Genomic DNA, 20,291 nt, shown 5'->3' on the forward strand with positions numbered 1-20,291 from the left:
ATCCTTTCCCACTTCCATTCTGGTACTGGGAGTGGCTGAAGGGTACCATAAGGTTGATGCCTCGTAACTTTTACTTTTTGGCATGTAAGACAAGTTGCCACATACAGAGCTATTGTGACTTTCATGCTTGGCCACCAGTAATTTTGTTTGAGGTCCTTGTACATCTTTGTGCTTCCTGGGTGGAGTGAGTACTCGGAGCTATGTGCTTCTCGCACTATCTTGTCTTATATATCCAAATCATCGGGTACACACAATCTGCCTCAAAACATCAATGCCCCATCACTGGCTAAAACAAAATCTGGGTCGTTCATTGTTTGATCTTGAACCTTAACTCTAATCCACTACAATTCAGGATCCAAAGGTTGTTTCATTATTACCTCTTGCCTAATAGCCGGATGCACCTATAGAGCCGTCAAGGATACAGTCAGCCATTTAAGGTTTTCTGGTTGACATTCTAATTCTAGGGTTGCTCCTTTATATAAGAGAGCTTCATCCACTAGCATCACCTCTTGCACGAGTGGTGGGCTGACTACTAAGCATCTAAGCATGAGAGTGACACAGTCTATGCCTTTCGGCTCAACGCATCTGCCTCTACATTTGCCTTGTCGGGATGATACTGAATGTCATAGTCATAATCCTTCATGAGCTCCAGCTATCTCCTCTGTCTCATGTTCAAATCCTTCTGGGTGAAGAAGTACTTCAGGCTTTTGTGATCACTGTATATCTCACACTTCTCCCCATACAAATAATGTCGCCAAATCTTAAGGGCAAAAATGACTGCGGCTAGTTCTAAGTCATGAGTGGCGTAGTTCTTCTCATACTCCTTTAGTTGTTGGGATGCATACGCTATTACTTTACCGAGTTGCATGAGAACGTAACCCAAACCAACTTTAGAAGCATCAGTGTAGACTGTCATTCCACCTGTGCCTTCAGGGATGGTTAACATAGGGGCCGACACCAATCTCTTCTTCAATTCCTGGAAACTCTTCTCACATTCCTCTGCCTAGTCGAATTTCACACCCTTTTTGGTTAATTTAGTCATTGTCCTGAGATCCGGGCGAAATTCTCAATGAAGCGCCGATAATATCCAGCCAAACCCAAGAAGCTTTTGATTTCAGTGACATTCTTAGGGCTTTCCCATTCTACTACTGCTTTCACCTTATCAAGATCTACCTCGATTCCGGCCTTAGACACTACGTGTCCCAGGAATCCAACTTGCTCAAGCCAAAATTCACACTTTTTGTATTTGGAAAACAACTATTGTTCTCTCAACCTCTGTAACACCATTCTCAAGTGTTGAGTGTGCTCCTCTTCTGTCTTAGAGTAGATCAAGATGTCATCAATAAAAATGATTATCCATTTATTGAGGATATCATGAAATACTCGATTCATTAGATCCATGAATGTTGCAGGTGCATTGGTTAACCCAAAAGATAATACTAGGAACTCATAGTGCCCATACCGAGTCCTAAACGCTGTTTTGGATATGTCGCTGCTCTTTATCTTGAGCTGATAATCGCCTGATCGAAGGTCTAACTTTGAAAATACCCTGGCACCCTGTAATTGGTCAAATAAATCATCAATGCGTGGCAATGGATACCGGTTCTTAATGGTTAGCTTATTCAACTCCCGGTAATCAATGCACATACGCAAGCTGCCATCTTTCTTCTTGACAAACAATACCGGGGCACCCCAAGGTGAAACACTTGGGCGAATAAACCCCTTTTCCAACAATTCCTGCAACTGCATCTGTAACTCCTTCAATTCAGCTGGTGCCATCCTGTATGGAGCCTTAGATACTGGAGCTGCTCCAGGAGTCAAATCTATGGCAAACTCCAACTCTCTATCTGGTGGTAAATGTATCAGATCATCTGGGAAGACGTCGAGAAACTCTTTAACCACCTTTACCTCTTCTAGAGGTGTAATTCTTGCATCCACATCAAGTACTGATGCTAAGTAGCCTTGACAGCCGTCTTCCAACAACTTTACCGCTTGAAGAGCGGAGACAAGGACCTTTCTCGCCCGTTTCACTTTATCTGCTCGGTATACCAATTCTCTTCCTTCTTCATCTGTCACCCTAATCAGCTTTTCAGCACACATCACATTAGCTCGATGAGCCGCCAACCAATCCATGCCCAGTATAACATCAAAATTCTATATATTGAACTTAATAAGTTGTGCACCAAAGTTCTTCCCACTAATTTCCACTGGGCACGGCCCATACACCTCCTTCAACTGTGTAACTTTACCAGTAGGCATACTAACAATCATTCCTTGATCTAGGATTCTGGGTGGCATCCTAAGTTTCTTTGCAAATCTCTTAGATGCGAATGAATGAGTAGCTCCTGAATCGAATAAAACATAGGCTAGTATGCCTGATATGGGTAGGACACCTAATGTAACAATGCATATAATTTTAGTAGGTCATCAATATTTAACATAAAGAAATTCTTAATTTAAAATGTACCTGCTACTACTTCAGTACTGGCCTCAGCTTCCTCAGCTGATAGAGCATACATCCTTCCCTGCGGTTGATTCCCCTGAGCTAAGGGAGGTCGGTACGCAGAGGGCTGACTAGAGGGTAAGGCTGGTCTGACCCAACAGTCTTTTACATAGTGCCCATATGAATGGCAGTTAAAGCAGTGGATCTGAGATGTCAGAACTGGGGCGGGGCCCCTCTGCACTTGACCCGTTGCAGATGGAGGTCGAGGTGGCCTTGGAGCTGTAGGTGCCGCACTAGTGTTCGGGCGATAAGATGTGGAGCCCGAACCACCAGCTGGTCTAGGAGGGTAGCTAGATGACCTATAGGACTGCCTATACATAGGCCCAGAACTGTACGATCCGCGGTATGCCTTGGAGGAGTTTCCCATATTCGAAAATGGGTCTGTTCTCTTCCACAGTCCAGGGGTGAGGGACGGCTCTCCCTTTTGCTTATCCTCCATGGTCTTGGCCTTCTGCACAATCTGGCCATAGTCAGTCAAATCCAAGACCTCAAGTACAGACCCAATGGATGCTTTTAGGCCTTTTAGGAATCTCGTAGCCTTCTCTTCATCTGTTCTCATATGCCTTGGGGAAAAATGGAACAAGCTCTCAAATTGTTGTTGGTACTCAAGGACAGTCTTACCTCCTTGAGTTAAAGCCATAAACTCAGTCTCCTTATGGTCTCTGAAGCTGCACGGGTAATGATTGTCCAAGAACAACTCCTTGAACTGTTCCCAGGTGGGTTCTGGATGGGCAGCCAACAATATGGGCTTAAAAGCTTGCCACCAAGAGTTGGCCTCCTTCTTGAGTTGTAACCCCACACAAATGAGTTTCTGTGCATCCGTGCACTCAATCACCTCAAATATTTTCTCCAGTTCTTGGATCCACTGGTCTGGTTCCAGAGGATCACTCCCCACCTTAGAGAATACAGGTGGTAAGTTCCTTTTGAATGACTCCACTACCTTTGACGTATTATTCGTCAGTGGAAAGTTAGGAGCATAAGCTGGATAGTAAGAGTATGGAGGAGGCACCCCATACTGAGGAACACTGAATGGTGGAATTGGAGGTGTACCTCCCACTTGTGGTCCCGTTCCCGACCCTACAGGAGGGTCCTGTGGAGTGAGTACCCGGGGAGGTTGACCAAATTGAGAAAGGTCCAATTGTTGCTGAATAGCAGTCATAAATGCTTGTTGTTGTTGAAGCATTTGTTGCTGAAAAGCCTGTTGTGACTGCTGAATTATGGTAGCAACATCTCCCGGAGTAATAACCAATGGAGGGTCCGGGAGTGTAGTCATAGGTCGGTCCCCATGTGCCCCACCCTGACCAAAGGTCTCTGGAGGTGGTGGAGGTGAGGTTTGCCCCATAGAGCGGGACCTCTTGGGATTCGGTGGTTGACCGACCAGACGAGGACCACGCGAGGTACCTCGGGCATTGCTACCAGATCTAGTACATACCATCGTATCCCTGTACCTGGAGCATATCATGCACCACATTGGTTAAACACCGTAGAATTGATTTTAGCACACAAGTATATGCCATCACATAGGTTATTGTAGTGTATGATAGTCTGTAACTAACTGCAACTTAATTCCAAGATACAAGGCCGGTGCTCCGACAAGTATGTCAGTGGTCCTACTTAACCATAACAGCAATTATAAGAGTAATGACAAAATCAATACATTATATTAATAATCTTAATATCATAAAAAAAATTTCCATTTTTCCCCAAGTTTCCTCAACCGGTGGGCTGCACCGGTGGGCAGGTTGGCCCGCTGGTCCTGGTCCTCAACCGACAGGTGACACCGGGGGGCAGGTTGGCCCACCGGTGGGCCTGCCGGTCCTGGCCGAGTGAAAAACACGAACAGGGCACTTAAGCTCTGTTCTGTCTTATCTCCTTCACTTTCTCTTTCTCTCTCTCCCTCTCTTCCTTGGGCGATCTTGGAGGTCTCCTCGGTGCTTCCACTCGCGATTCCTCTCATCAACCCAGTGCTTTTTGCGAAGATTCAACTCTCCCACTTCCAAGTAAGTTTTTTCTTCCCTTTTTCTCAGAGTTTTTACTTGGGAGGTAAAATCCATGTGTAGACTTTAATCTAGGCTCTCTTTCCATATTTCTTTCCATAGAATAGCGTTTCCATGTGATTATGATGTTTCTCTTGTGGTCGTTTCTAGTTTGTTAGGATTTATCTCCCCATTTTGAGAAAAACCCCAAATCGTGCCCTAGTTTTCTCAAATTTGGGGATTTCTTCAATTCTCGCTCTTTTTCTCCAATTAATGATTCATTTGTGATGCATTACGCTTGATTTGTGCTTAACATGCTATGGAATTCATGAAATGTCCCTTATGCTTGGAATCCCCATGTCTTCCCATGAAAACCCCTCTTTTGTGTTGGGTTTCCTTGATTTTTTTCTTTACATACTTGGTATTTGTGGACCTCCATAGTCTATTAGAGTATGTTTTTGCATATTCATGATCTCGCTACCATGGCATTTCCGTCTTAGACCTATAGTGTCAAGTTTTACTCCATGGTGAATGAACTTGTGCATTGAAATTTGAATCCTCTCATGTTACATATGCCCCTTTCTATCATATTGTTGTTTTACCATGACTCTGCTTTGTCACTTACCGTGCATCTTGTCCATAGGCTCCCTATCATTCCTCGCTTGTCGCATTTTCTATTTTTGCGAGAAAATTTGAGTTTCGGGGCTTTCACTTATTGCTCACCCATCTCTCTGTTGTCATTCTCTTTTCCTTACTCACCCTCCTTTCCTCTTTTCTTTCCAGGATGTCATCTCGCACTGGCAAGGGGCCCTCATCCTCTGGCACTCGACGTAAGACCACCGCTTCTAAGCGGAAGAGTGCAGGAACCAGCTCTCTAGCCCCCCGCACAAGGAGACCCGGACCTGCCTGGTTTGACCCTTCAGACTATGATGAGGAGCTCTTCCACAGTGCAGAGGCAGCAGCCAACTGGACGACTTTCCTGAAGAGGTCGGTAATGATGGAGAAGACCGTGGTAGTCGACAACTTTCATAAGGCTCAGCTACAGGAGAGGTTCTCAGCACTGGGCTGGGAGTCTATCCTCCACGTAGACCGTCCATGCTATGAGCAGCTAGTTCACAGGTTCTACTGCAACTTGGAGGTTTCTTATCAGTACGGGGAGTACACCATAGTCAGCTTGGTGAAGGGGGTGGACATCCAGCTGACCGTGGATACCTTGGCCAGCATCTTAGGCATCTCAGCAGCCGGGCACCGTTACTATAGTCCTCCAAGGAGTAAGCCCCTAAGACCATTCATGAGTTTGCAGATGTCGGACTACATCTACGAGACCATCTGTGGCAGCAGTGCACGTCCGGAGTCCAAGACATCTTTCTACCCCGAGGTTCACGTGTTTGCCCGTTTAGTCCAGTTCAACTTGCTCCCCAGAGGAGGTCATCGGAACCAGGTGGGCTTCATGGCGGCCTTCATTGCTTTCTGGATATACACGACTGTAGAGAGAGGTGTCGAGCACTTGTGCCTGCCATACATCATCCTCAAGACGATGGAGTACCATACTTCCCACCCCGAGGATGGAGGATTTCCATATGGCCGGATCCTCACTAGGATCTTTGAGTTCTTCGGAGTGGACCTGAGTGGGGAGGAGGGGAAGACTCCGACAGACAAGTTCGACACCCTTATGGATACACCTCTAAGAGCAGGAGCTCAAAGAGGTAGGGATAGGAGGGCTGCCCCTATGAAGGATGTTCTCATGGAGGAGGAGTCCAGTGAGGAGGATGAGGACTATGTTCCTTAGGATGAGGAAGATGACTTGGGGGATGAGGACGTGCCTCAGGAGTCGAGATGTACCGATCCTGGCTTCACCAGAGCTGCAGCCCCACAGCATAGAGCCCCACCACCTGAGGGTGGTGCATATGATTTTGGGGGCATGATGTCCACCATGAGGGCTTTGCAGGAGGGCCAAGATCAGCTACTGAGAAGACTGGACGAGAGTGCTTCCAGGGAAGAACGCATCCTGGAGAGGTAGGCTACTTTGGAGAACTGCTTTCTCCAACTGGGCCAGGACCTGAACACCACGGCCACTGCCATCTCAGCAGACTTTGGCCGATTGCAGAGGGTGGTATGGCTGGTGAACGTGAGGTTTGACTACTACGACCATCGCCTCAACGTCAACTCTAGACCTCTGGCGAACGTAGTAATCATAGATGACGACGATGATGATCAGTGAGGGCTTAGCTCGCCCACACCAGCTTCTTATCTGTTTCCTGTTATTGGACCTTGTTGTATATTTCATTTTTTTTCTTATTCCTTATACTTGCACTGTAACTGGAATTATTTGTGGGATAATGTGTTTTGATAGTGGTTTGTGATGAATTTATATGTTGAATTCTTGTATAGTTTAGTTGTGGTGTCTACTGTTACCTTTTTCTACTGTTACCTTTTTAATCATTGTTATATTATATATCTATTGTTTATCAGGTGTTAGTGTGTAAATTTTTTTGGAAATCCCATTTTAGGCCATTATGCTGCCAAAAATTTGTCAAACTAGTACTCTATAGGTTGTAACACCAATTTATTTACCTTTTATCTACTCTCACGCATGCCATGAATGCAATACCTAAATGCAACTCTTTTTAATACTTTCTTTCTTTGGCTTTTAACTCTTTAAAGCTTTTACATTAACCCAAACCCAGTTTCCTATTGTAGATTCTACAGGATTCTAATGGTATGCTGTGAGTGGAGCAGAGCATCACGCTCTGATACCACCGTTGTCACACCCCGTTCACACCGAACCAGGCCAGTGACCAGGTTAACACCGGTTAACCCAAACCTGCCAGGATCATCTGATACTGTATTCCACCACAGCATACACACAACTAATAAAAGCTTATCAGATCAGCGGAAGACTTGGTTTACCTGTGAATATTCTCCTAACTTGATACCTGAATTGTGATATAATAGTTATGTACATGTGGGCCCGAAGGCATGATAATTACACAATAAAAGTACAATTCACATATCAAGTACAAAAAGGAAACCATCAAAAATCAGAGTATACAACTCGGCTCGATATCAAAGGCTAGAGCTCAGCTTGGCATCAAGGTTTGAGCCCGGATCGGCATCACATGGTAGAGCTCAGCTCAGCCTCAAAAGTGGAGCTCAGCTTGGCATCAGAACTGCGGTCCCGCAGCACAAATCTCGCACGGGCAATCAGTGCCTTGCTCTAACTCCTCGAGGGCCTACCAGTCCTCTTCAGGGAACTCAACCGTAGGACCCGCCCCATGTTCTTCAGATGGATGACCTATAAAATCATCTGAAAAGGGGTGCACACGTGGGATGAGCTCACTAGCTTAGTAAGTGGAAAGATGGACCACACAGCAGTCCACACAACAAAACACAATCATATGCACTACATGTTATGCAATACATTTTAAATCACATCCACCTAAGCAACATTAATAAGTCTTTGGTTTAGTGTTACTACAGCCACAGTACGTGTATACTCCGGGTACGAGCCGCGAACTCCATCCTGCGATATGCCCATAGGGCTATCGGAGAAGGCCCACCGTGAGTACTCGAAAAAATAAAAGCATGCTGACCACTGGCTCTCAATAGAAAAGTAAATGACTGAAATTAAAGGTACTGACTCCAGTAATTTAAAAGCAGTACGATTGGCCCTCTTGAATATACCACCAGGGTTGTCAACTGTCCTAATGACCCGCCGGGCGTTATGTCTAACCACCACAGTGACCCACAACCATGACCACTGCTTCTCCCCAAATGGTAATCCAACACCTTAACCCCTGTTGAGAAGGGTCGTAGCACGGGATGGTGAAAATCCTAAACCGCATGCTCCTATATGACAATAGTACGATTGCATAGTGCTACCGCGTCCTATACCACGGGCCACCAATGCACTCGTTTCCAAGCCGACTACGGCATCTAGTCTATTATTGCATCATGCACAATGATATCAACATTCATCACATAAGCATATTATCACTTGGCATTTAGAAAATAACATAACATCCATACATAACCATGTGAGGATGACTAATCTACATAGCATTTTCATTATGGCATGACTAGACTAGATACAATTAATTGAATTCCAAACAATGCCTTGAAACAAGGCCAACCGTCCTCTCCCCGCTTACTTGTAGTGTACAAGGATTTCCGTTCGGTACGGGTGAGATCCGGTGCGAGAAGCGTAGGATTTGGTGAACCTAACATGAGTGAGCGGGGTTAGTACTTCACCATTTTGGAATCAAAATTGACACGATCCAATGACACGATCATGTTTAGAATCCTAAAAGAAGGTCACACGTCCGATTCGAGCCCAATCGGATGGAAAAATCACATTCGGAGCCTCTCAGGTGGGTCAGACAGCCCACCTGTCTGGCCCACCGGTCTGGCCCATCGGTCTGGACCGACGGGTAGGTTGGCCCGTCGGTTGGCCCACTGGTTGTCCCACCGGTTGGGCCAGGGGGTCTACTAAGACCGGTCGGTCGGGTGGCCCGTCGGTTAGCCCACCGATTTGGCCCACCGATTGTGCCCGAAGGCCCTGCCCTCTCAGGCGGGTGCCCACAGGCGGGCCAGATGGCCCACCGGTCTTGGTGGGTAAACTGCTGTTTCTTCCCAACTTTCTCCATTCTTTGGGGATTCAAATGGGACTTTTCCAAACCCATTCTTCACACTTTCAATGTCTTATAGGATGGTTCTAACCTAGATCTAGGTTAGATTCAAGTGATGGGAAGCCATCACACCTTCTTTGCTCAAGAACACCTTCAAACCCCCAAAATCACTTCAAATCCACAATGCTTCTCCAACCTTGTAAATACTTCTTCAAATCCTTCAAGATCAACACATAAATCATCCATTAAACCTTAGATTCATCATTTCAAAGGGGATTTACAAGATCTCAAGAAATCCTACTCGAATCAAGGGTTTTACTTGGGTATGGTGAAAGTTTAAGGAACCTAAACTTTGCTTATCTCCAAATGTAGATCTAGTGTTGAAGATCAAGCCTCGGCGCCGTTGAAATCCATCCCTTCTTCCTCTTCCTTCTCTTCTCTTCTTCTTTCCTTTCTTTTCTCTCTCCTCCTTACTTTTCTCACCAACGTACGAGTGTCATAAATGAGAAAAGAAAAGAAAAGTATAAATGCTATATATACTTCTTTAAAATACTAAGTAATTCACATGGGTGGGTCACTCAGGTGGGTGGATGTGCCCACCTGTTCGCCCACCTGAGGGCCAAAACTTGGGATTTTGACAGAGTTCGGGCCTCGACGCAAACCTCACTCTTGGCATATGATGTAATATACGTATGCACCTTAATATACGGCTACATACCTGCTTTATCCGTACATGACCTTATGATAGGTGCATGTACACGGCTTGGGTATTCCCGTCTCTTCTGGCACTGGCTCAGACTTGTCGAGCCAGCCGGTGTTTAAGGTCACCCTAGCCATCATAGTCCATAAGGAACCCGCTCTAACTCCCTCCGGTTCAGGTCCTGCATGGTTAAACCGGGTCAACCGTGTAATCAGACCGGGTTTAAGAAGTAGGGTATTACAATAGAAGACCATCTCATCATAGTTGGATTGGTCTTCCAGATCCTCCCATTCTCTAGATGGAGATGGGGCTGAAGAACTAGACCCCACCTCTTTCTTCTTAGCTTTGGAAGCTTTCCTCCTCCTTAATGAATCGATAGGTTCCTTGCCTTTTCATGGTGGCATCCTGAAAATGCAAAGAAAAGAGACAAGAACATGATGTAAAATGAGAAGTCAAAGTGTAAGGGGTACCAAGTTGAGACAAACAGTAGAAGTGGAATCAAAGGAATGAATATAATAAGCTATGATAGCATATGGCAGAAAGTTTTAGGAAATGTGATATAAAATAGCATATTACAAGTTATCAAACCCGGATACCTAAACCGGCCAAGTGATTCAATACATAGATAAGAAGGATTAAGGTGATGGAAATCACTAAGTAAACACAAGTGATGCAAAGTGGTTAATGAGATGATGCATTTGGTGATTGAGGTATACAGTGATCCCAATGAGATGTAGCCTTAATGCATTAACAATTCCAAGAATATAGAATATGAGTAGATCCTTTTAAGAGAACATGAGATATAATACTAGATTAAATAAGAGATATCATATCACTATTGGGTTCAAAATAAGAAATGAAAGGATTTCAAACAAGTATACCAAAAATGTAGGAAATTTCAAATTTGGGAACCTAGCCAAATGAAAGGTTTACATTTCAATGGAAACAATTATTGATAATTCTAATATGCTTGAGAAATTATGATTCAAATGTAAACAATGAATTCAAGAATGGCTAGGTATAAAATTTTCTAAAGGTGTTGCCCTCTCCTTTTGGACAAATCCATATAAGGGTTGAGAATAACTATGCCGTCCAAATTTGGGCAAACTACGCAATGGAATGATCAGTAAACACTATAGATGCCCCAAAATCGCAAATGGAATACTAGATTGACATAGAGCAGAGAAATGAGTAGTAGAAACCCCAAAATCGATGGTTGGGGCATAAAAAGGGAAAAATTGCTCCAATGTTTCCATTCTATGGATTAAAGTACTTGGAAACTATAATCTATGCTTTACATTGACATGTAAACTGTTTTCCATAGAAAGAATCGAAGGAAAAACTAAAGTTTTAATTACATTGATGATTTTCATTCAAAAAGCGAGAAACCCGGATTTTTAGAGGGAAAAAAGAGGGTTTGTGAACTCACCTTGATGATTGAATGAGAGAGAATGCAACTTGAACGGATCATTGCGTCGATTCGGTGAGTTGAGTCATAAGGGATTGCCTAAAAAAATCGCCTAAGAACTGCCTGAGTTGGAGTGAAAGAGAAAGGAGAGAAAATGGGGCAAAAAACAGGGGTTTAAACCATTTTAATTGTAGCTCTCGGGTAACTCCGACGGGCATGAACTTGACATGGTTCAGCCAACCATGCCCACTGGTCTTTAGCTTGTCAGTTTTGGCAATGAGTGCCTGATGCCACCCGTGGGTCCTACATGGCCTGCATTGGTGGGTTTGAAGGTCATTTTTTAAGAATTATGAGTTTATAAGGGAGATTGAGCTGATACATAAAATGGAATGCAAATTTGGATTTTTAATTTTCATGTGCACTTTTCCTCGATTGTTTTGGGATGTAAGTGCACAAGGTTGCGTGCTAAGCTTCGAACAATTGTGTAATGAGTTGTAATACTAACTTATATAAAATTTTTACGCAAATCAGGTACACTAACGATGGTACGCACTAGATCCGAAGGTGTCCCTTAAGGTGCACCTTGGGGTCCTCGTCCTGTTGGTTAGCCACCAATCAATAGAAAGCATCAACCTATGGGGTAAGCATCTAATCTAAAATCTCAAGAGACAATTGATCAGAATGTGGCTCATGAGAATCCGCCCATGGCTACACTTCCTGATCCTCCACCAGTACTTACCCTAGGTGATGTTGAGAACTTGATTCAACAATCGAATCAAATTCTCCATCAGAAGATTCTCCAGTAACAATAGGCATTTATGACTGCTATGCAATAACAATGGTATGTTGCACTACTAGGTTAGCCTCCCTAGGTAGATATCCCACAAGGTCCAACTGAAGGGCCTGGTGTTGGGGCACAAGTTGGAGGTACACCACCTGGCATCAGCCCTCAGAATCAAGTTGGAGGTACACCACCTATACTACCTCAGGATACACCTCCATATATATGCCACCTCCTCACTCATACCATTCGGTATATGCACCATATTTTCAGCCGATAGGCCATACCACAAGAGTGGTGGAGTCATTCAAAAGGAACCTACCACCTACATTCTCTAAGGTGGGAAGTGACCCTTTGGAACCGGACCGATGGATTCAAGATATTGAGAAGATATTTGAAGTGATTGAGTGCACTGATGCTCCAAAGATTATCTATGTGGGGATACAGTATAAGAATGAGGCCAACTCCTGGTGCCAATCCTCAAAGGCCATATTGTTTGCCATACACCCAGAACCCACATGGGAGCAATTCAAGGAGTTGTTCTTAGCAAATTACTACCCTCAGAGTTTTAGAGACCGCAAGGAAGCTGAGTTCTCGGCCTTGACTCAAGGAAACAAGTCTATCCTTCATTTTCAACAATAGTTTGAGGCCATATTCTTCTTTACACCCCCTCACATGAAATCGGCTTAAGAAAAGGGCAAGAAGTTTCTCAAAGGATTGAAGGTATCCATTGACATGATACTTGAGGCATTAGATCTCATCGACTATGCCTTGATTGTACAGAAGGCCAAAACCATTGAAGACAAGCTGAAAAGTGAATCATCCCTTACACCTGGAGTGTGGAAGAGAACGAATCCATATGCGGATTCGGGTGGCCCGAGTAAGAATTTTCATGGATCATACGGATTTGGTCCTTCATACAGGCAGCCCTATAGGCCATCGGGTTATCCTCCTTGACCTGCTGGTGGGCCGACGACTACATCTTTTTGCCTGAATACCAGTACGGTGCCCATAGCTACTAGGCCACCTCACCCTCCACTTGCTACAGGTCAGGCTTAGAGATCTCTTGCTCCGGTTCAAGTTTTGCAGAACTGTTGTTTTAATTGCCATTCATATGGGAATTTTGGTAAAGATTGTCGAGCCTGACCAGCTTTACCAGCCAACCAGCCTTCTAGGTACAGACCTGCTTTGACTCAAGGGAGTTAACCACAAGGAAGGATATATGCTTTGTCAGCTGAGGAAGCTGATGCTAGCATAGAAGTGGTAGTAGGTATGATTTAATTTGAGAACTTCCTTCTGGTAAATATTGATGACATGCTTTACTTATGTGCATTGCTGGATTAGGTGTCCTACCTGTATCAGGTATACCAGCATCTGTCTTATTTGATTAAGGGGCTTTGCATTCATTTACATCAAAGAGATTTGTTGAGAAACTTGACATGACACCTAAGATATTAGAGCATAAGATGATAGTCAGTACACCTACAGGCAAAATTTCACAATTGAAGGAAGTATATGGGCGATGTACCAGTGAGATCAGTGGAAAGTAGTTAGATGCCCAACTCCTCAAATTCAACATGCAAAACTTTGATATTATACTAGGCATGGATTGGTTATTAGCACATCGAGCAAGCATGATGTATGATGAGAAAAAGATCAAATTGATCGATAATGAAGGGAAGGAACTGATATACCAAGCGAATATGATAAAGTGGGCTAAGAAGTCCCTCATCTCCGCTTTACAAGTGGTGAAGTTGTTGGAAAATGGGTGTCAGGGGTATCTAGCATCGGTGATTGATTTAGATACAAAGGTCACACCTCTAGAGGAACTAGAGGTAGTTAAAGAGTTTCCAGATGTCTTTCTAGATGATCTAACTCAGCTACCACTTGACAGGGAGTTGGAATTTGCTATAGATTTGATTCCTGGAGCTGCCCCGATGTCCAAGGCTCGTTATAGAATGGCACCAGCAGAATTAAAAGAATTGCAAGTACAATTGCAAGATCTGTTGAAGAAGTGATTCATACACCCAAGTGTATCACCTTGGGGTGCTCCAGTGTTGATCTGTTGAAGAAGTGATTCATACACCCAAGTGTATCACCTTGGGGTGCTCCAGTGTTGTTTGTTAAGAAGAAAAATGGGAGCCTATGTATGTGCATTGATTACCAAGAATTAAACAAGTTAACCATCAAGAACCAGTATCCATTGCTACGCATATATGATATGTTTGATTAGCTACAAGGTGCTAAGATATTTTCAAAGACTGACCTCTGATCCGGGTATTATCAACTCAAGACAAAGAGTTGTGATATACCAAAGACATCCTTTAGAACTCGGTACGGTCATTATGAGTTCTTAGTGTTATCTTTCGGGCTGACCAATGCACCAGCAGTTTTCATGGATTTGATGAATCGAGTGTTTCACAATGTTCTTGACAAGTGGGTCATTGTTTTCATTGATGATATCTTGATCTACTCGAAGTCAAAAGAAGACCATGCAAAACACTTAAGGATAGTACTACAGAGACTGAGAGAGCAACAGTTGTATACGAAATTCAGCAAGTGTGAATTTTGGCTCAAACAGGTTAGATTCCTAGGACACGTGGTGTTTGAAAATGGAATCGAAGTAGATCTGGATAAGGTGAAATCCGTAGTAGATTGGGAGGTATCCAAGCGTGTAACAGAAATTAGAAGTTTTTTGGGTTCGACAGGTTACTATAGAGGCTTCATTGAGAACTTTTCTCGGATTTCAGCACCAATGACCAAGTTGACTAGGAAGGGTATAAAGTTTGATTGGTCAAAGGATTGTGAAGAAATTTTTCATGAGCTGAAGAAGCAGCTAGTGTCAGCACCAGTGTTGACTATTCCTAAAGGCACAGGTGGAATGACAGTGTATATCGATGCTTCTAAAGTCGGATTGGGCTGTGTACTTATGCAACACAATAAGGTGGTAGTATATGTGTTCAGACAGTTGAAAGACTATGAAAAGAACTACCCTACCCATGACTTGGAGCTAGTAGCGGTCATTTTTTCCTTAAAAGATTTGGCGTCAGTACTTGTATGGTGAAAAGTGCGAAATATATAATGATCACAAAAGTCTTAAGTACTTTTTTCACCCAAAAAGACTTGAATATAAGACAAAGGAGATGGCTTGCGCTTATGAAAGATTATGATTATGATATTCAGTATCACCCAGGGAAGGCCAATGTAGTGGCAGATGCATTAAGCCGGAAAGCTCAAACTGTGTCCCTTTCCTATCTAGCTATCAGTCCAGAGCTTGTACAGGAGGTGATGTTAATGGATGAAATCCTCTTGTATGAGGGAGCGACCTTGGAACTAGAGTACCAATCAGATAATGTCCAGCAGTTGACTATGTCCTTGGCAGCTCTACTGGTACACTCATCCATTAGGGAAGAAATCATAATGAAACAACCTTTGGATCCTGAGTTGTAGTAGATTAGAGAGAAGATTCAAGAGCAAATAATGAATGACCCTAGCTTTACATTAGCCAGTGATGGAGCACTATTATTTCAGGACAGATTGTGTGTACCCTGCGATGAGGTAATACAAGACAAAATAGTAAAAGAAGCACACAGTTCTGAGTACTCTCTTCACCTTGAAAGTACCAAGATGTACAAAGACCTAAAGCAACACTACTGGTGGCCAGCAATAAAGACCACAATAGCTCTGTATGTGTCGACTTGCCTTGCATGTCAAAAAATCAAAGCTAAACAGCACCGACCTTTTGGCACTCTTTAACCACTCCCAGTACCTGAATGGAAGTGGGATAACATTACAATGGACTTCATCACTGGACTACCAAGTATACCCAAGGGAATGGATGCAATTTGGGTGGTAGTTGACAAGCTTACTAAGACAACTCACTTTATTCTGATCAAGACCAATTACATCATGGATAAGCTAGCACAGCTTTACATGGATAATGTGGTACGCTTGCATGGTGTACCAGTGAGCATTGTATCAGACAAAGACCCAAGGTTTACCTCCAGATTCTGGAAAGGCTTTCAACAAGCCTTGGGATCATAATTAAACTTGAGTACGGCCTTCCATCCATAGACAGACGGACAGTCCAAGTGGATAATAAAGATATTAGAAGACATGCTCCGAGCCTGTGCCATGGAAATGAGTGGCAGTTGGGAGGAATATATATCTCTTATGGAGTTTGCTTACAACAACAGCTACCAAGCTACAATTGGGATGGCTCCATATGAAGCATTATATGGTAGAAAGTGGAAGACTCCTCTATACTGGGACGAAGTAGGTGAACATCGAATGCTTGGACCGGAGATGATCCAGATGAAATGTGATAAAGTTAATGTCATTAGAGAAAGAATCAAAGCATCCCAGTCACATCAAAAGAGCTATACAGATAGCCGTAGGAAGGAAATGGAATTCCAAGAGGGAGAAAAAGTGGTCCTCAAAATATCTCCTACCAATGGTCTGCACAGATTTCACAAGAAAGGCAAGTTAAGTCTGAGATATATTAATCCATTTGAGATTTTGAAGTGAGTTGGGGCAGTAGCATACATGTTGGCATTACTACCTTCCCTCAACAGTGTTCACAATGTCTTCCATGTATCCATGTTGAAGCGGTATGTTCATGCTCCATCCCACGTGCTACCTATAGAACCGGAATACTTAGAAGCTGATATGACATATGAAGAACATCCAGCTGAGATCTGAGACTGGAAGCTGAAAACTCTTTGTAACCGCTCTATAGCTATTATAAAGATCTCATGGGCCAACCACCCGATCGAAGAGGCATCTTGGGAGAAAGAGGATGATACTCAAACCGTGTATCCTCATCTTTTCAGACAACCAGATACTACAATTTCAGGGATGAAATTTTCAAAAAGGGGAGGGTAATGTGTTACCCTACTTTCTAAATCTGGTTGAATTACCCGTTTTGACTTGGTTTGATCATGTAGGGGCTGAACCGGAGCGAACTGACGTAAAAACCATATGGAACATGATAGGAAGAGTGACCTTGAACTCGGGTTGGCTTGACACGTCAGGTAGGTACCAAGTGTAATATGCGTACCCAAGCCTTACACTTGCACGTACCACGAGGTCATGTACAAGAAGTAAAGGTACGTGCTAGTAATTTTGGGTGCCTATGCAATTTAATTATAAGTATGAATTTGTCCCCATTGAAGTCTAAGTGGAACACTAGCAATAGGCTGAGTAGAATGGTATACCCACCTGAGATATACTCGCCTGAGAATACCCACCTGAGATATACCTACCTGAGAATACCCACCTGAGGTATACCCACCTGAGGTATACCCACCTGAGAATGCCCACCTGAGATGTACCCACCTATGACTAGAAGATATTTTTTGGGGCCCAGGTATAAAAGAAGAGACATTTATTGTCTTTTCCCTCAATAATGATAGTTGGTCGGTGGGAGAGTAAAGAAGAGAGAGAAAGAAAAAAGAAAGGAAAAGGAAGAAGAAGATTAAAGAAGGAAGGAATCGACTATAGAGCTTCACCGGAGCTAGGTCTTGGTATTTTGAGCCCGAATTAATGATCAGCTCACCGGGATCTTGGATTTGAGGTAGATATTGTACGTATTCTAAGGATTTTTAGGAAAACCCCTTTCTTAAACCCTCTTTTTGATTTTTAGAAAATAACCCACTTCGATCTTGCTAATCCTACTTGGATAATCAAATCTAAGGTTGAATAAAAGGTGTGTACAATGATTTTGAAGGATTTAGAAGGAGTGTTGGTGAAGATCTAGAATATTTGAAGTTCTTGAGCTAAAGAAGTGAATTTTAGGGTTTCATTGGTGTTCTTGAGAAAGAGGTAAGAATCTCCTTTTTTTCTTTTGATTTGATCTTAGATCTAGGTTGAGGATACATGATTAGACCTCAGATGAGTGATTTGAGTCACCGGATCGACCCCAAATAAGTTCCCCAAGCCGGAGAGAAGATAGGGAAGATAATGGAAGAATTTCGTTTCAAGACTGGGGGGTGTTCCCATCTGAGTTCCCTAAACTCAATTTCTGAGCCTTTGGTGTAACCGGCAGGTATAAGACCGGTGGGCTCTAAGGCCCGCCTGTCTTTGACTCATGCCCACCTGTCTTTCCAAAATGCCCAGAATGGGTTAAAATTTGATGGGTAACCCCCGTTTATGATTCTAAACCCGATTTTAGTGCTCAAACATAATGATTTTAACCCCAAAATAGTGAAATGATAAACCAATATGTTTATGATAGGTTGCACTCATTATATGCGTATCCACACATCGGATCTCTTGCATGCCGGGTACAAGCACCGTGTACATATACAAGTAAGTGGGGAGTGGACTCTGATTTAATTTCGGAATGTTATGTATCACTTAACATGTGTTAGTCTAGCTATGTCATCATATCACTTGTGTGTAGACTAGACATCACGTATACCATATCACGTATTGTATTTGCATTTACATAACATGTTATACTTTGTTTTATAATGAATATTCTTTATGTTTTGATGTATGTGATGGAAGAATTTCATATGGACATGATATGCATGCTAGATTAGATGTCGTAGATGGCTTGAAAACGAGTGCATGGTGGCTCATGGAATGAGATGTGATGCCATCGTGTAATCGTACTATGCTCATATAGAAGCATGCGGCTAGGATTTATATACCCTTTATGCTACGACCCTTTCCAACAGGGGTTTACGTGTTGGGTTATTGGGGAAAAGCATTGGGTTGCAGTTGTTGAACTCCTACAGTGGTTAGAAGTACACACGACTGATCGCTAGGACAGTCGGTAACCCTGGTGGTATATTTAGAGGGTCGATCGTACTGCTTTTATTTCGGGTGGAGTCACCCATTTACTTTATGTCATTTAAATTTATCGGGAGTTGGGTTGCATTTTAAATTCTAATACCAACGGTGGGCCTTCTCCGATAATCCTATGGGTGTATCGCAGGATGGGGTCCGCGGCTCGTAATCGGGGCATACACACACTGTGGTTGTGAGTAGCATATAGCCTATGACCTAGTAATGTTGTTAGGTGAATAGGGTTAAAATGAATTGCATACATATAAGTGCATTTATATTGTGACTCCTTGTGTGGTTTTCCCTTGTGTGGTCTTCCTTTCCACTTACTGGGCTAGTGAGCTCATCTCACGTGCACAACTCTTTTTAGATGATTTTACAGGTTACCCGCCTGGAGATCAAGAGTTGGGCCCCACTGTAGAGTTTTCCTCTGAGGACTAGTGGGTCCTTGATGAGTTCGAGCATTGTGCCGATTGCACGTGCGAGGATTGTGCTGCATAGCTGCAGTGACTTCTGAGTGATTCTTTTTTATGGACTCCCTTTTGATTACTTTATTCTTAAATTGTTATATTTTTGTGTATATATCATGCCTTCAGGCCCAAATGTATATAACTTTTATGACTTAATTTGGTTATCAAGTATTCGGGAAACAATTATAGGTATTATTATGAATAGGTCTTCTGCTGAATATACAGGTCTTATCTTAGTTTAGTAGATGTATGTTATATTACAGTTAATGCATTGTCGATCCTGGTAGGTTTGTCAGTTAACCGGAGTTAACTCGATCACCGGCTCGGTTCTGTTTAAGTGGGGTGTGATAGGTTATTTCCAAATTTGTTATGAAGGAGAAGATTTTGGAAGGAGATCGGCTAACTGGTTTTGACTTGGCTTCTTCAAATTTGAATTCAATTTTGAATTGTGATAAGGAGAACAGTTTCCATTTGAGAGTAGGGGAGAATATTCTATCAAATCATCTTGATGATGAGGCACTGAAGGACATATCTTGCAAATCTGTTACTACCAATTCTGTTATGAAGGAGACGATTTTTGGAAGGAGGTCGGCCAGCTAGTGTTGACTTGGTTTCAAATTTAAATTTTGAGGAGGTGGAGGGATTGTTTTTAGGAGATGAAAAGAATATTCCATCTATTGAAGAGGAGTTGGAGGATGGTGAGGTGGAAGGCGACTTACTTGTTTTGAAGGGAGCCAATTGGGGGAAATTATATTCTTCCCCTCTTTATGAGGATGATAATAACGGAGAGGATCGATGAGATATTCCTGGAGATGTTGATGTGGACAAAGGCTTGGGACATGATTCCTTGATTGATGGAGTTGATTATGAAGACACGTTGGAGGCTAAGTTGTCCAAGCAAGTTGCTCAATCGGCCTATTTCAAAAACCAAGCTATGGTGGATAAGGAACCTTCTTACATATCTCCAATTGCCATTGTTCCTCCTCTTTCATCAAAACAATGTGCAGAAATCATTCCCAAGAAATATTTGACT

The 20,291-nt window shown here is 43.1% G+C and overlaps 1 long non-coding RNA gene across 1 annotated transcript in view; it reads left to right on the forward strand.

The window, feature by feature from the left end:
• LOC122058738 overlaps positions 1–19,476 on the forward strand; it is a 21,060-nt gene extending 1,584 nt beyond the window's left edge. The window contains exon 3 of the long non-coding RNA XR_006133897.1: positions 19,159–19,476. This is a non-coding gene — a long non-coding RNA (uncharacterized LOC122058738). The remainder of the gene's footprint in view (positions 1–19,158) is intronic.
• The last annotated feature ends 815 nt before the right edge of the window (positions 19,477–20,291 follow it).

The sequence above is a fragment of the Macadamia integrifolia genome, chromosome 13 (assembly GCF_013358625.1).
Source record: "Macadamia integrifolia cultivar HAES 741 chromosome 13, SCU_Mint_v3, whole genome shotgun sequence".
NCBI classification, from domain to species: Eukaryota; Viridiplantae; Streptophyta; class Magnoliopsida; order Proteales; family Proteaceae; genus Macadamia; species Macadamia integrifolia.